Source organism: Anser anser (assembly GCF_964211835.1).
Source record: "Anser anser genome assembly, chromosome: 13".
In the NCBI taxonomy this organism is placed as follows: domain Eukaryota; kingdom Metazoa; phylum Chordata; class Aves; order Anseriformes; family Anatidae; genus Anser; species Anser anser.
This window is the reverse complement of record NC_139734.1, coordinates 14,400,331-14,418,049: the sequence shown is the minus strand read 5'-3', so window position 1 is coordinate 14,418,049 and position 17,719 is coordinate 14,400,331. Positions and strand designations below refer to the sequence as shown.

At 46.1% G+C, this 17,719-nt stretch overlaps 1 protein-coding gene across 5 annotated transcripts in view; it reads right to left on the bottom strand.

Moving 5' to 3' along the window:
* Positions 1 to 11,471, bottom strand: part of PLS3 (plastin 3) — a 55,886-nt gene extending 44,415 nt beyond the window's left edge. The window contains exons 1-2 of one of the 5 annotated variants that reach the window (XM_083797203.1): positions 11,234 to 11,471; positions 329 to 475 (exon numbers count right to left, since the gene is read on the bottom strand). The gene's annotated coding sequence lies outside the window, so the exon portion shown is untranslated. Of the gene's footprint in view, positions 1 to 328; positions 476 to 1,724; positions 1,952 to 6,016; positions 6,168 to 11,233 lie in introns of those variants that run through there. The other 4 variants (XM_083797201.1, XM_083797202.1, XM_083797204.1 and 1 more) reach the window with 4 other exon arrangements.
* Between the last annotated feature and the right edge of the window lie 6,248 nt (positions 11,472 to 17,719).

Here is a 17,719-nt window from a genome sequence, read left to right as displayed (position 1 = left end):
AACCCATCAAGAGCAGAGATGTTTCATATGCTCTCAGTACCTAAATGAGAGCAAAATCACATGGACCTCCTACATAAACAGACCACTAGGTTTTACTTGTTACAGGCACCGTCCCAACAACTCCTTTAGGTAAAGGCATTCAACCCAGTTTGACACAGACATGTATTTTACCGTGTCATTCCCACCTTCCTTGCAGTACAACAGATGACAGCACCTACTACCTGGTCTCTCACTTTCCATCACAAAGTGTCCTACATGATCAGGGAAACAGTGAATGACACACCAAACTGTTTTCAGCTTTAAAAGAAACAAACAAAATAAAGCTTACTTCAAAACATCAGAAATTAGGCCTCCCGCAGAGAGACTACACCTTATCTTCTCCTGAAGATCACAGTAGTATCCTCTCTTCACAGCTATGCAGGGACTCCCAGGAGCATCTGTGAGCTGTCAGTCTTTTTACAGGAACAAAAACCTACTGAAGAGGCAGGAGAAACAGCTGTAAGCATTTCAAAGGAGGAAATGAGACAAGGAGGCTGGTTAGAAGCATATGGCCCATATGGATTGACGTGAGCAACCGGCCGCAGTCCTAACCAGAGCTTCACATCTCAGAGAGTCATCCTGCTTCCCACATCCTCAGCTGCATGTCAAACCAGTAATTATTTTATTTCTTCCACACCATTTCCCCAGTGTCAGTAATGCACGTGCCCTGTGGCAACAGTCATGGTGGTGCAGGAGCACATTCCACCTGGACACGGCAAACCAGAGGGCAGGGCTGCTGAAATTTAGAGGTAAACTAACAGGAGGCAACAAGCAAAAGGGAAAGAAAGGCTTTATATAGCTCCATCTCTGCCAGTAGCAACTCCTCTGAGGACACGGGCCCCCTCTCCATCTTTACACCACTCGCAAACCCAGTGACAAAACCAGCTCTGAGCAGGCCAAGCGTTAACCCACAAAATACAGACCTGAACCACTAGCTGTTAGAGGAAGACACATGATATAATTCTTGCAAGTGGGCCAGACAGGACTTGCTTGTCATTCTTTGCATTTTTAATCTACTGCCAAAAAAGCCAACAGATTACAGGCTCCCAGGAGACCGCTGGATGCCCCAGCACCATGTCCCCAGTGCTGCACGCCTCTCCTGTTGGCAGCATCGCCGTCAACTGTGTCCTCCATGTGAAGATCTTAAATACCTCCACCACCAGTAATTCTTTGGGACCAAAGAGCATGGTATTGGCAAAGCACAGATCAGCACATCCTCTTTGCCAGCCCCACCCCCTGCCTTTGAAGAGGAGACTTCTGTTTTCCTGCTCCATCACTTCAGCAGGAAACTAGACTAAATGCTGGCATGCGTAAGCACAACCCACCCCCAAAGCATCCCACACACACCAGCACCCCGAGAGCAGACCACAACAGGGATACCTTCATTAAACCCCTTGCCATCCAATAAGCTCAAAAGAAACGGCACATCCAGACGAACACAAACCCAAATGTGTGGAGCAGAAGACACAACAGTAGCACATTCATGGGCAGCAGTCACATGGCTGACAGCGATTACAGCCTCTCACTGTCAGCTGAGCTGCCTCTGCTCAGAGCACCTCCAGGATGGTCGGTAAGCATTGCTTCTCCCAGCCACACCACCCAGAGCCCAGGTGTTTGTGACACCATCACTCAGCTGCCTTCAGACCTGAGATCACAACTCTCACCCTTCCCACCTACGCACACACCAGCAACAAGAACAGAGGCACCTCCGGGCTGGAAAGGGCTTTCATGGTGCAAGCAGGGAGAGCTGATGGTGTGTTAGAGGCTGAGCAAGTCTCTGGGACTGGCAGAGGGGGGGGACACAGGGGACAGTCTGTCCACACACCCCCACGCAGCCAGCAGTGCTGCACACTGAACTCAGCCATGAGCTGGTCGCAGCAAACAGCCACAGCCACGGCTGCTTGTGCAATGCTCCCATTCCCAAAGTGTCAACAGGAACATATGTGAAAAGATGCCAGCAACAGATGCCTATCTAAGGGTTTGGGGAGGCAGGGATAGGAGAGAGAACAAGGTGATATTGTGTCATTCGTTAGAGCAACCCAACAAAAAAAAAATTAATACATCCTTGCATCACCCTCATTGCAAAACTAAGACCAACTCTTTTTAATCTACTTGAAATGAAGAGAATGTTTTGCTCCGCACACATGTTAAGGTTATTTGATGAACTTCTTTCAAATTCAGCATTTAACTCTATCATTCACACAGACCTAGTGGTAGACATTTCTGACTTCACGTTTGGCTTTTTAACGCAATTAGCAACTTTCTTTAACTGCTCAATGTCCATATTCAATAGTACCTAGTACACAAAGTTTAGTAATTAGTTCATAAACATTAACCTATCATATTGCAGCTGTTCCCAAGATGGCAAAGAACTTCTCAGTTGTAACCAATAAGTTAAAAATTAATCTGTTATTGCAGGTTGATAGATTGTCAGTCACATGTTTAAACAGCTGGCACTGAGCAGAAAGATGAGAATCTGCCTTCCCATGCTGAATTACCGCTCTAATACACATAGAGGTAAAGGTAATATGCAAAGCCCAAACGTAAGTTTCTTCTGCTGTTTATTGCTATTATGTAGCACACTGCTAAACCAAGTTGCAGCCAAATAAAACAAATTTAACCAGTCCACCTGTTTGCAAACTGTAAAGCAACAATGAGGAACATGAAGCCATACTGTTCATCATTTTCCATATGAGCTTTCTAACTCCTTTCTTGATCCAAACCATTCCCATGTCCATGCATCAGGTCAACCAGCCTGCCTTGCTGCACTGCAAGTCACCACTGAAATCCATTAAACACAGCATCGTAAATTGCCTCTGCTCTAGGGTGCTGCCTGAGCTGGGACTGTGCTTTATGGGGCACTACTAGAGCTACATGAAATCCAGCCTGTGACGGAATAACACAAATAGGCAAGATGCTGCCTTACTGTCACTTCCTTTGCCACAGGCAAAGCTAACAGGCCTGTACCCAAAGAGGGACAAATCTCTCTACAGGATTCTGGTCTACAGCATTCGGCATTTTGAAAAGGAAAGGAGAGATGCAAGACATTATAACTTAAGAATCTGAAAAAGTTGCTGTGAGACAAATATCTAGGGTGGTGTTCCCCCCTTCCCTCCCCTCCCAAAAAAAAAGAAAAGAAAACAGAAAAACAACACAGCCTCTTCATGTTTCTGCACCTATCATTCAATGTCATACAAAACAGTTTACCAAGAACACAGATAGGGTGTACTTGGTCAACTGCACCAAGTGAACTACTACCATCCAACCACCAACTCAGAGGCTAAACGAGGCTGTCTTTGGTGACCCAGGTTACTTACTACTTATCATTACCACCAATTTAATAAGGAATTGGGTTAAGATACTATATAGGGAAAGAAATATCACAGGCACTCCCTCCCCAATATCACCATCAACCACGTAAAAAAGAAAGCATTTCTCTTCTCTCAATGTAGTAAGCTATCCACATTAGCAGAAAATGCACCCAAACGCACTGATGCTCCACATGGAGAACTTGCAGTTTTACTACACAAGTTTAATTATAGAAGTGCGTACTTAGATCACTTGCAGCTAAGCACATTACTGTCCCTAACATCCTTTATGACCAATGATTAAAAGACGCAATTCTCATTCACTTCTTGAAATCATAACAGTTGTGTTTCCATTTCTCTGAAGCAAGTTAAGTTGCTGCACAGGAGCCAAGTAAACACAGGAAAGAGTTACTAGATCTCGCATGAGTGGATGTGGCATCAAACCCATTTAACAAGGCTGCAATTCCTTCACTCGCCATCTTAATCTCACAACAATTGAAACCCAGAGCAGAGAATTCAGTAAAGGAGCCCCAGGGGAAGGAGTTTCTCTGCATTTATCCCAAATCCAAGCATCTATCAGACAAATACCTAATGAAGTCTTCAGTCCCCAGAGCCCTCCCCACTGTGAAACTAATCTAGACAAAACTAGTAAATAGGTTTCTAGAGTTCTGGGCATTCTTTAATCTGGGGAGGTATTTGCATTCTTTATAGGAGGGAAAACTTTTGTCAGATGAGCTTTGATAAGAGAACAAAGACACTGGTTAAGCGCAGTTCTTTATATCTAGCACTGAATAACTCAATTTAATAATCACATTATGATCTCTTAACACAGACAAAGAATGAGTAATTCATCTTTCACAGAGAATTCTTTCAAAGGACCTCAGTTACAACTAAGCAACATCCTCAAATTGTTAAACTTTTGGCAAGATTAATGGGCAGCGATAAGAGCAGCATTTCAAAAAGATATCTCTTAGCAAGTTATTCTCAAGTATATTTTTCCAAAAAGTATTCAAATGCAAACCAGCAGATCTTAAAATTAAGCTCTCCATGGGCACACCCCACACTGAAATCCATCAAACTCCCCTGGGGCTGAAATCAGCTACAGAAGACTGCGCCCAGGGGATTCGCCTTGTGTCTGCTAATCCCCCAGAAACACTGCTCACCACTGACAAACTACCAGCAGCTCCTCTTTGAACACGGTTTCTTTTCAAAACAGATTGAATTTCTATACATTATTATGAACAGCACTAACATATGTTGATCTCTGTAACTATTCCCTCTTTATATCCAGGTTCCATCTGTTGTCTTTAAAGTTACTCTGCGTAAGTCTCCCAGCATTAAGGAGTTTTTCTTCTCAGGTTACCAGGCTCACTTGAGGCGTCACAAGTGTTACTGGTTGAACAATGGCTCCAAGTTCTCATGCAAAAGCAATTTATCTGAGATATCTATTATCTTTTATAGTCTCTTCTACAGACTGACCAAAAACAGGAAGCCCAGCTCTAGTTTGCACACAGGCATTCCACTGGGATTGTGTAACAGCAATAACAACCTCCAGGCTGATTCAATGGCATTTGCTCAGAGCTATACTAACAGCTCTCCTGAAAAGGAAAAAAAAAAAAAAAAAAAAGAAGAAGAAGGGAATCCAAGTGATGCCTTGCTCGAAGGTACGAATGTTACTACGGAGTGCACGCAGCCTCTCCCAGGGAAGGATTACTATTAACTGGAGACTGGATTCCCTTCCACGTGTCTCACCACTATTTTCACTCAGATAAAAATGTAAAACTTGCTCTGGGGCACAGTCATGCCTGTGGAGCCTGTTACCTCTACTAGCATCAGGGTTTGATGCTATTACAGCCGGTGCCAGGCTGCTCCAGCCTCCCCTGTGCAGAGGAGAGCCTCCAGCTTCACCTCCTGAGGATTTCCCCGCTGCTCCCCTTCCCTCCCCAGCCTCCCAACAAGAAGCCATTGTCCGGGGGAGCACGGGGACACTTCCTCTCCCAGTCCCAATTAGAGATGTACAAAAATAAACCCACACGCCTGCCCCACCGCTCCGCTTTATTCCACCCCCCCCTCCGCTCAGACGGGAAGCCGGCTCCAGTTTCCTCGCCATTTCTGCCGCGCTATCCTGCGCAAGAGACCCAAGTTAACCGCCGGCTGAATCCCCCTTTTGCGTCCTGCTCTGCAGCGGGGGAGCGGGAGCGGCTCACCCCAAAACCTCAAGTTTTGGCAGAGGCCGGGCCCCGGCGGCTCCCCCCGCTCGGCACGGCCCCGGGCCCGGCCACGCCGCGGCCGGGAGACCGCTACGGGCGGCCGGGGGCAGCGCATCCCGGCTCGGCCCGGGGGCGAAGTTTGCCGTGGGGACGAACGGGACGAGCTGCACCACCCCCCCCGCCCCGCCGCCGCTGCGGGGCTGGAAGGGGCGGACGGACCCGCACCGCGCCCGGGGCTCCGGCCGGGGCCGCCCCCATTGTCCCGGGAGCGCAGCGGGGGCGGCGGGAGGGGAAGGGAAAGGAAGGGAAAAAGAAGGGACGAGAAGGGCCGGTGGGAGCCTCCCGCCCCGCCGCTGCTGGCAGGATGCTCCGCCCGGGCTGGCGCTCCTCCGGGGGGGCGAGAGCCAGCAACTTTCCGCAAGTTGGAGCCGCGCTGGGAGAGCTGCCGAGAGCACTCACCGCCGAGCCGAGCCGTGCTGCCCCGTGCCGAGCCGTGCCGTGCCGTGCCTCAACCCCGCTGCCCGCGCTCGGCTCGCCCCGGCCCCGCCGCCCCGGCCGGATTGGGCCGTGCTGCTGCACATCACGTTGGCCCAGCGCGGCGATTAGGCGTCGGGAGAGTCACTCAGGGCGGGGAGGAGCTGCCTTGCCCTGCCCTGCCCTGCCCTGCTCCACACTACGCGCATCCCTCGTGTCCTGCGTGCCCGCCCGCTCCTGCCCCGTAAGCCTCCCCGCTCCGTGCAGCCACGCATCCCGCTCCCACGCACGCATTGCCCCGCTCCCGTAAGCCTTCCTCGTTCTTCCCCTGCGTGCGTCTCCGCAAGCTGGCATGCCTTCTGCCTACAAGCATCCCTGCCCCTTCCAGTGCATGCACCCCTCCTTCCATACGCGGGCTCCCCTTGCAGTCTCACCTTCTCTGTCCAGAGCGAGCACCCGGCCGGTGCTGAGGATGCTGGTGCTAAGGATGCAGGTGGGCACACCGGGGGCCAACCCGGAGACTGGCTCCTACAAAAAGCGTGAGGGTGCGGGGGTGCCTGAATCCTTGCACCCTGAGCTCTGTGCTCCGGGGCAGGGGGCATTGCCACAGCCCTGCCGTGCCCTGCCTCCAGCTGTCCGATTTGGGATAGGTGGCCTCATCTCTGTCCTAATTTCTACGTCTGCTGCACATAGATTCACACCAAAAATTGCTAGAAGGGCTCTGGAAGCCAAGGGCCTTAGAGACACTTTTGCGCAGAAGTGGTGGAGAACAGAAGTTAATACAAACGAGAATCCTTGAACTAAGAAAGGAAAAGCAAAAACCATCTCTGGGAGGAAGGAGGTGAACAGAGAGAACGAGCCAGGGGTCCAGGGGTGTATCACGGAGTTGGGCCAGAAAGCTGCATCTCAAATGAAGGACCTCATGCTTCCCAGCATGGTGTGCCACCAGCCCGACACTACCACTTCCACTGGGCTCAGCAGAAAATGTGGGTTGAAGTTTGAATGCTTCTGGTTTTAGGAGAAAAGCAGATATGCTTTCAGGCACACAAGACCCTTTTCAGGTCAGAAAGGCAAATCATGTCTGTGCCCAGAGGTGAGAACAGCACAAAGTAAAAAAATCAGACATAAAACAGCAACATTAATGCAAGGTGTTAAGTCTTTTATAACACAATAGCACGTCCCATTTTTTGTGTGTGTTTAACTATTTTCCACCACTGTGAGAAAATTAAACTTGCAGAAAGGTGACAGCAACCTAACAAACTATAATTAGATCTGTCGCACACCAACATAAGATCATTCTTCCTCTTATATTCAAAAATTAAATATATGTAGGACATACTTAGCTAGAACTGCCCAACAAAAAACATTGTAATGAATATTTATGTATGTTACCAATGTTACAGGTGCACATTTCCATATCTGAAATGCATAGTCACACATTATGAATTATTTACAGAAAGACTGTCAGTCTAATCATTACAGAATAAAGAAAAACACATTTCATTGTCAAAACCATCAGAAAAAGCTGTTTTCTAGTTAATTTTCCAAAGCTACAAAATGAAAAGACCTCACAGAGTGGTTCCACATGATGGAAGCGACATGGTTCACAGTGGGAGTTTCCACTCCGCATTAGCAGGAGCGGCTTCCTGAGAAGAATCAGACCCTCTTCCCCTTGTCCTTTTATTTTCCTTGTATATCTGAATTTCTCATTGGATGTCAGAAGCTTGTACATATTCATCAGTTTATTAGACTAGCTCTCAGGAGATAAGAGTAGTAATTTTATACTGGTTTAAAGGATTAGTTCTATTTTACGCTCTATGGTGGGAGTCCTATGTTCATATTAGGCAAATGGTTCATATTGCACTACCACACAACAGAACTGTGTATATTTTTGATTCTGATTATGAATTTTGGCAAAAAATACATTTCAGATTTTTGGTCAGATTTTGCTAGCATGTCAACATAAAAGAGCTAGAGACATGAAATCATCTTTGTAGATCTTGACTATTCAGAAAATGCAGATTACACGTTTCTGTGCCCTGCTTTTGTCCAAACCAGTAGTATGAAACAGGCAACTCTTTGTTCTCCAAATGAGGGAGTAAAGTATTAAATATATTGAACATTTACCAGTTGCCTCTTTTTCAGGATTTCCTCACAGCTTCATACACAGTGAAAGTTTGGCTATAGCAGACAAATCCATCCACCCCTGCTTAGTATCCTGATACAGTCATCATGGTCAGTTTATGATTTTTATTGCATACTCAATGTAGTTACTATATTCTGCGTGAGATGCCAAAATGTGTCCAGTGAAGATTCGTTTATACATAACTAGTGAATATCTTCTTTCCAAAAACAAACAAAAAAATGCTCATTCTTAGGTGATTATTTATGGTTAAAAGCACTCATTAACACAGATACTAGCTTCCCTTCCTTGCAAAAGATAAACACAAGGCTTAGAAATTACTGCTTTGCGGAAATATGAACAAACTTTCTCAAAGCACCTGAGAGCATGTGGTTGAATTCTTATTTCATTACGTCCAGAGGTGAAGTAGCTGGGTGAGGAAAGGTAAAATTTTGGCAAAGGTCACAGGGGAAAACCAGTGCCCTTATGAAAAGTCCCATGGAGGTTTTAAGTGGAGACTGAAGCATGGGCTGGATCTGAAATATCAGTGTTGGCTACTGTCTGAAATAATGCTTGGGACATTTTGAAAGGCCCTTTCAAAAAGATTGCTATTTAGACAACAACAGGGAACACATTTGACCCAGTGGGACTTTCTGCACAATCGCACACCATAGAGAAGTTAGGCCCAAACAGACAGCAGGTATTTCAAACCTGATCTACGCCACAGGCTAGTTTTATTTGATATGGCTTCTAAATACAGTTTCAGAGAAATATTTTTGAAGATAATATGCACTCACAGAATATTGACTTTACAAACTAATAGAATACAGGAACTCAAAAGGAAGGCAATAGGCCTTGTTTTCTTGAAAATGCAGTACTTCGGCAGATTATTGCGAATTTAACATGTATCAGAAAATGCCCTGTCTATAATGCCACAGTAGAAGGATTGCCTACTGGATTTTTGTATTGAATATTTTTAACTGTAGGGACATGAATTTCCATAAATGCTGTTTATTGTAATAATCGTCCCCAGACAGGTGAAGGGCTGACCCTGCCTCCAGCACTCCTTTGTCACTGACTCCTGAGGAAGCTGCACCAGCCCTTAACAGGCTTTGCCACTGTTAGACAGATATCAGTGTAACTCTGTGCCTACAGAATGAAGTTAAATGAATTTTAATTATGTCTGTTTAAATGTAAGCCTCTTATCTGGCAGCTTAGTAATAAATCTCCTGTACTGTTTTCTGATGTATAAAAGTTACATCCTTGTTCTTGGCTGAGTTATTGAATAATGTGTACCTTTAGCATATAATTATGTTCACTTACGTGTGACTCTCTTAGTGAGGCAACACTCAGATAAAGTTAGAGGGGGACTATGAGGAAAAATAATGCTTGTCTTTTCAGTGGCACATCTAATTCCTTTTAGACTGACAGCTCCTGCCAATATCACTAACAAAACAAAACAAAACAAAACATATTCGGTTTGTTATACAGGAGATGGTGCTTTTTGGAAATGGTATGGAAGAAACAATACAGTCCTAAGAGATGGTGTCAAACACCGAATGGTGTGCATCTTTGCAAGTTATTCCTGATATCCCATGCATAACCTAGCTCCTTTAAGATCAAGATCATCATAGACCATAACTGGGGGGGTAGCAACAATCAGGAAGAAGGGAAGAAAGCCTGATGGGGTAATTAAAAACTTGTGTCTCTGTTGCGGGGTATGCCAAAGACAGAGAAAAACTGCAAAACATACAGGGGGAGTGGTGAGCCCACATCAGAAGTGGGCTTTAAAGAAACAGGCTTTAAAGGAGCTGGTGTTAAGTTCTTCCATTAGAATTAGGGCATCTGTTCTCAACTAGATCTTTGTTTTGTTTTCTGCAAATACTTATCCAAAACATTAACAGAATCTAAGAACCAGGATATTAATATCAAAAACACTTGTCATCAATCACGGAGAACAACTGAGTGGCACTATGAATAGATTAATTAGCCAGAACTATTTTTTTCTCTATTGCAAGAAAGCAGATTTAATTCTGTGTAATATTTTGGAGCTACATCAAACTGAATTTACCCCCTGCTAGAAACATTTACTCAGATAATTCTAGGTACTTCCTTACTTAAGAACATGTTTGGGGAAATAAATATCACTAAGTCTATCCAGCAAGCCTGGTCTGTGCAAGGAATCCATATTCAAAGTCTAATGAAGTTTATGAGACTCTTACAAGAAGGCAGATCACCCACCAAAATTATCAGTGTGCCAGGCTGCAGGCACGCTGCTGCCAGCTGCCTTCCCTCTCACCATCCCAACTGCCAGATAACTGATCACATCTTGGGACTCTGGACCATGTTGTGAAACTACCAGTGCCTCCTGTTTATTTTGCTGTGAGGCAAGCTCGTGCTTTGGCAAAGGGTTTGCCCAGGGGTTTCATGCTCTCTCTATTCTGAAATATAGGTTTTGTTTGTTTGAAATTGTGCTTTTCCTGTCAAGGGGAGTATTTCAATGATTACCTATCCAGCATGAGGAGAGCTCTGCAGCTGCAGCACAGCAGTGGCAAGCCAGATTTATTCATGTTAAGTGTTTGTACAGCCCCTAACTACTGTTTTATCACGGACTGAGCTTCCAGGGGACTCATTGATTTATTTGCTGTTCCTAACAACAGGGTGAACTTTCCTCCTTCATTGTTATGTACCAAAAAATAATAAAATAAAATAATAAAATAAAATAAAATAAAATAAAATAAAATAAAATAAAATAAAATAAAATAAAATATGCAGCATGACAATGAGAAGTTGTTTTTGTCTCTTCTTTTCATTTAATTTATCAACCCAACAAGACCAGACTTTCAGAAGCTACTGAATCCACACTCCCCTTCTCCCAGGTAAGGTACAGGTAACTCCAAAGCTTATCACACTTCTGGAGAGCACCAGCCGCAGAAGGTCAGATATATGTAGTTTTGTATGGAAGAACCAAGCAGAGTTAGCTGCAAACTGTGGAAAACACAGTCACAGTCACCGTCCACACAGCTGACATTCGGTCATTTTGGTCATTTATCTAGGTTGACAATTTTGCAGGCACTAACCTGGTTATTCCTGTAGCTTGATGTTCCACGTGCAGCTTCTTATTAAATCCTGGCAACAGGCTTGGAGCTGGACAACATCACCCTGGAATGAATTTTTAGGAAGGGTTTGATCAGGGAGAAGCCTGGTAGTTTGGCATGCTGGGACCAATACCACGTCAGTATTTCAGGCCATTGGTTCTGCACTGCAACAAGGCTGGAGACAGGAAATAAAAACTTGTTGATGCAGGCAATTCTGCACGGTGTAATGAGGCTTGAGATGGGATGAGCTGGAAAGTGGACAGGGCCTCCAAGGAGGATGCCCGTGTGCACAGGACTGGCCTCTGTGCCAGCAAGGCCTGCCAGCAATGGCCTTTCTTTCCTCTCTCTCACCACTGTCTTCTTTTGGCAGAAGTTAAAATGAGGCACAAAAGACCCGTGTGGCAGCTGATGAATAATACTAATCTATTGTGGATAAGAAAGGGAGGCTGTGCTCAACAACCAAGGAAGTGTTCTTGTCTCTCAAGGACTCTGGCCATTTCTGGTGTTCCTAATATTTCCCCATTTGCTAGTAGCCAATTGGATTTCTTTTCCTTTCTAGTCCACAACATATTTGTGAATATTGTATTGTCCTTTTCTTTGAACTTTCTTCTCTCTTTGCTTATTTTATTTGCCCCTCTACATCTTGCTTCCTCCTCCACGTTACTCATGCCGACACAAAGTTCCCCTGTACTCTGTAAAACTCAGCAATCCCACAGCCTCTGAAATCCAGGGGGAGCGGAAGCAGAGCAGGGCTGTCTACATTCCTGCAAGCCCAGGCTTGGGAGACAGTGTGGATATGTGCCAGTGCTAATAAATAGGGAATTATTAGTGACTGTGTAAAGCAGAAAAATTGCAGAACAAGATAAGACTTACAGAATTCCCACTAGCTGATTTTGGATAAGGACATTTACCTAAGGGGAGAAAAAAGAACTTATCCTTCTATGTGTATCTCTCTATCCAGCCATACGTGTGTTTGCGCAGGCACAGCATATAAAACACAGCAGTGCAAGTGTTGAAGTCTATCTGTGACACACACTCTGCTCCTTTGCACTGCCTGGTGCAGAAGTGCTTTGCAGTTTTGCAGCCCTCCAGCTGGGCTGCAGGAGCTGCCTCAGGTGCACCAGAGCAGCTGGGGGTGCAGGGGATGTTCTGCCTGGGCCATGCATCTGTGCCCTAAAACCAGGAGGCGGCTGCGGCTCTGCCGTGGACCCTACCACGTGCCATGCTTTGGATGGAGGTGGCTGTCCCCAGCCCCAAGGCCAGGCTACACCACACCTGCCAAACCAAACACCTGTGTTGCTCCAGCTGGGTTCAGCACGCAGAAAACCCAAGGCAGTGGCCAGGACTGACGGAGTGGAGCAGATTACCTTGCATATCTAGCAATTGCAAGGCTTTGTTGCCTCTTCCTGTGTCCCACAGGAACAGTGACTGGGCCAAGCACCCTGATGTTGCAGGCTTGCATTGCTGCAAAACAGTGCTAAATACTCCAGTTAACAGCACTGCACAGGTGGGTCTGCAGAGCTGAGCCTGCTGCATCCCGGCATGTCAGGAAAGCAGGGATGCTCTCACGGGCATACAGGTGGGGTGGGTGCTACAGCACTGGCCAACATTTACATATCAGTGTTTTGCATTCTCTAAGCTCTGTTGCTATGGTCACAGTAGATAAAGAGAGAGATGTCTGAGAATAATGTGAATTTTGTCATAATTGATGTGCAGGAGGAACTGCCTGGGATGGACAGGAAGAGGAACTGCAGGGACTGGGCAAACAAAAACCAGTCTGGGGTGGTTGAGGTTGAGGTGGTTTTGCTGTGAGTCATGGGACAGAGTAGCTGTCTTCTCCAAGACCCTTCCACACCTATTTCCTAGGACTGCAGTTCCTGTTTGTTGCAGGAAAGTACCTCTTAATACTACTCAGGCTGGGGTTTTTCCCCTTTCTCTCCTGCACAGGACCCCAAGCAGCATACAGAGTGCAGCAACAGTGCACGGAGAAGCTGCAGGATGTGGGTGCCACGGGTTTAGCCTCCACCCTGGCCCCATAAGTGGTGCTCAGCTTTGCCCTCACTGCGCAGCAGCATGGATCTGTCCTCAGAGCAGCAGCATGCAGAGTGCTGGATCCAGCTGGCAGCAAAGTTTTCTGCTTTCTGACCCCAGCACAGTACTACTCCCTGTGCTTAGCCCTTGCTGTTCTATTTTTTGCTGATCTAGACATGTTAAAAAGAAATTTCTCTTGGTGCCTGACTCCAGGCGAGGTTATTAGGTAGCTGGGTCATTGCAGTGTGTGGCTCTCACTTGCTGAAATCATTTGCATTATGCTGCAGGTTGGTAACACTCTAAAAACCTCATTTGGAATGGTGACAAATCAGTACCAAAACTCCTGCAAGCTTCATTTTAAAAACATGGCATATTTTGTTCATAAAAGAACAAGAAAACTGCATTTCCGTGTTGTAAAATGATTGGCCTTCGCATGGCAAGAACCCAGCTCATTTCCCCTCTGGTCTGCATTCTGCAGTCATTACCACACTTATTTCCAATAGTGCAGAAAGTCTTTTCCATATGCCTCCTCCTCAGCCAGTAGTCTGTAGCTAATGTTTAATGTTTCCTGGGCAGGAGGAGATGAGGACAAACCAACAGCTCTACTGTGATGACAACCACCTTAGGAAACATAAAACCTTTCTATAAAAGCAGTCGCCAGGTCTGAGAGCAAGCCCAGTCCTTCAGACAGTATTTCAACACGTCCTCTAAGGAGCGTGCAGCCTTGGGACAGTCTGTGCAAGGAGTTCATGAAAGAGCAAGATTGTGCCTTGTCCTACGTGAGGGGAGAGTAGTCAACAATGAAGAAGCTGCTTAAGGCTAAAAATTCCTATGGACAGGCAAATCTTTATGAATTCATACCAAATGTGTTTTGCATGGGTATTTGATCCCACTGGCGTTGAAGAACATTTCTGCCAATTAAGATGGGTGAGCAGGAACCTCGTCTTCCACACTCCTGTAACTTCCATTACAGTAGCTTTTAACTGGACCCTGTCCTGGCATTTCACATTCCAGCCTGACAATAGTCTGCAGGTTTTGACCAACATGCTCTATAAAAAAGAGTCATTTACTGGAAAAGGACAGTAAACAGCTCATAAAAAGTGTTTCTCAGCAGCAGTTCCAGAGAGGAATTCCTCCCAGAAGCCCATCTCTCTCTGTTTGTTAGAGCTGATAGGGATGGAGGGGGATTCATAGCTGCAACGTGGCTTTAAAAAAGAAAAAAACTAATACTTTTGTGGAAAAAAAAAATGGTACTCTAGTGGACTAGTTACAGGCATAGTTAGAAAACAGGCTGTGTTGTCCTCAAGGAAAGGCACTCCTCGTCCTCCTGCTTCTGCAAGCAGGCACTCTAAGTCTTTTAAAGATTTTTAAGGATGGGAGATCAAATCAGTGAGAGGTCCTCAGCTTCTGCATGTGAAATAGACCTGAGATAACCAGACTCTGGCCACAGTGTCCCATACAGAAAGGTCAAACTGGTCCTCAGAAGACACTGGGAGCCTCTTCTGCCAGCCTCGCTAATCCAAGTCTATTCCCCAAAGCGCTGGTCCCAGGAGCTTCATCGCTGACATTTAAGGGCTAGCTCTGTCCACACCTCTCCTGTGTCCCTGCCCCAGCAGCAACTCCAGTGGAAGAGCCCAAAGCTGCAATTCTCCAGAGATCCAGCTTTTTTTTTTGACAAGGGGCAGCTGGTCCAAGGAATTTCTGAGGGCCACACTTGCAGGAGAGGTGGCCATATGCTCACCATCTGCGTCCATGCACTGCAGCTGGTTCAGGCGGGCAGTGCTGGTGGGGGCATCCCTCCTGACTCCAGCATCTCCTGCGCTGCAGATGGAGACAAAACACAGTGTTAAGAGCTTCCAGCACCCAATCCCCCAGATGGATGAAGAAGCTCATACAGAGTAACACATATCTGCCCCACTGAGATCTCATCTCATATTTAAACATGGCAGTGTGGGAGTTTTGATCTCTTCCTACACCTTCTGCTTTTGTTTTAGCATTATCTGTCCTCACTTTTGATACTGCCATTTGTATCCAGGCCCACTTCAACTGGTGTGAAAGCCATGGAAAAAAAAAGTTCTTCTTCTAGAAGGAGGGCAAGCAACTTCTGGCCTTAGGTTTGATTTTGCCCTAAATATTTTTATGATTGATTTAGTTTTGTGTTCACACATCTATCTCACAAGAAATTTGAGAATGAAGCACTGCCAAAGGCATTAACACATAAAAATATTTTTCAACCACTAATTATCCCCTCTTGATCTGAAAAAAAAAAAAAGAGATTTTTTTTCCAATCTTTTTATGCCCATGATCTATCAAATTGGTACTGGGAGAAAATCTGAGGAAGCTTTCTTTCTCATGTAGCTGCTAAGCAGCTAATACTAGCTTTATCTTTTGAAACACGCTTTTTGCAGTGGTAATGACTATAATATTGTCTGATGGATTTGTCAGGCCAGTTAGCCACAAGGTGAGTTTGGAAAATCTGGCGTTATTTACAGATGATTTTAAAGACTTGCGTTCACTGTGGGTTTCATTTATTTATTAATGCAATTATTTAAACACTATGCTGAAAGACCTCTTTTACAAAGAGTTGGAAATCACACAGATGTTTTATTTTTTCACCACTGAGGCCCTACTTTGAGGGTGGCTGCTGGCAGATAGACCCAAAGATCCCACTCACACTTACTGATTTTTGAAAAAAAAAAAAAAAAAAAAAAGGATGCTGACTCCTCTGAGCTGAGGAATAGAGCTGTTTTACACCCCAGTGAGTCCTGGTTCACCCTCCTGCTCTGCCCTGTTATTGTACTCAACCACAAGCAACGCCAGACCAGCCCTCCTCATAAAATCTGGGTGTAATCTGTACAGAACACGGTCAAATTCTCCTAAAACGTCAGCTTCGGTGAGTGACAGAATGTGTGTGGAGTCAGGTCAAACCCAGCAAATCACCCTCAAATGCTGGGGATACAGGTTCTAACAGCACACTCAGGTCTAACATTTTTAAAGCAACATCACTTGACACTTCATTTCAAATGTGAAGTAAAACATTAAAAGGAGGTTGAAAGTGTTGGAAGTGTTCCCATCAAGTCAACCCAAAATAAAACTTTTGTTTTGACTTCAGCTGTACTGATCTTTTTCGTGTTTGGTTTTCCCAGCCAAGCTGGATAACCCTTATTTTCCCACTCTAACTGGGAAAAAGATTTTTACTTCCCCACTGAACACCAGCCCCACAGACCTCGGAGACGGAAGACACCCTCTGTATAAGACATACCAAATAAACCCTTTGCACTGTGATGCAAATAAGCCTGTAATGGTTTTACATCTCCAGCTGGGAGGAAGATTTTTTCCACATGCATCTATCTTTCTGGCACATACGCAGGTTTAAGCCTCAGCTCGAGACGCTGGCATCTTCTCACCGTGATAATAATCTCCAAATGAACGAGACAGGATTCTGAAAGCTTCCCCTACCGAGTCCCACCCTAGCTAATGCTAGCTAGCTGCTGAATCTGCCAGTCCTGTGAGTTGGATACTCCCCTTCACACAGCCTTTTATCTAGTTCTTCTCTGCCCAACATTTCTTACTGAGGCATGCAGGGTTTTCACACAATTCTTAAAACTTCCAGCCCTCCTCCACAGTGCCACCTCCTTGATCACACCTCTCTGCGTGCCTGCCTGCTGCCTCTCACTCTTTTTTCAGAGTGCTTAGATGCTTTGGGGTGAAGATAATTGTGTCCGGTGCCCATGTGCTACCCAGCACGGTGGGGTCCTTGTGCCTACATGGCATTCCTCAGAGCTGTGATTATGGAGACAGTAGTGATAGCACCCTGGGACACAGGAGGGTGACAGGCTGGGAAAAATGATGGCAATGCAAATGAACATTTCCTACAGGGCAGCCCATGGGTGACACATGCTGTGACCCAAATGACCCCTAACAACAACTTCATCTTCTGGTCTGGACACAAATTTGTCCCTCTGTCCCGAGCTTCCCTTCGTGACTTGCCTTGGACATCACGTGCAGCCCTGCCTTATCGGCGTGGCAGCTGCCTCCACCCTGGGATGGGTGACTCAGTTCCATGCCAGGAACTGCTGCGGAGCCACGGAGAGAAAAACTTTGATCTTTATCAGCATGAAAATAAAGTCTTCTTGGAGGCCACCCTTCCCCGCACTCCCAGCTGCTCCAGCCAAGCATAGCTGCAGCCGTTGCCACTGGCACTGCCATGCCAAGGGAGGGCGAACACATGCTGGGGGGGATTAGGAAGACACAGCTGCTAAAACAAGAGCCTGTGCGGGCAGAGCGCGGGTGCAGGCAGCTGCCTGTGGTGCCGGCAGCCAGGGCAGCACATGGGCTCACCTGCTGCCTCTGGAGCAGCTCCCGTCAGCAGCCCTGCAGACCCATGTGCGTGCCGAACTGATTTGCAGCCCCATTGCTGGTATTAAAAGCATACAC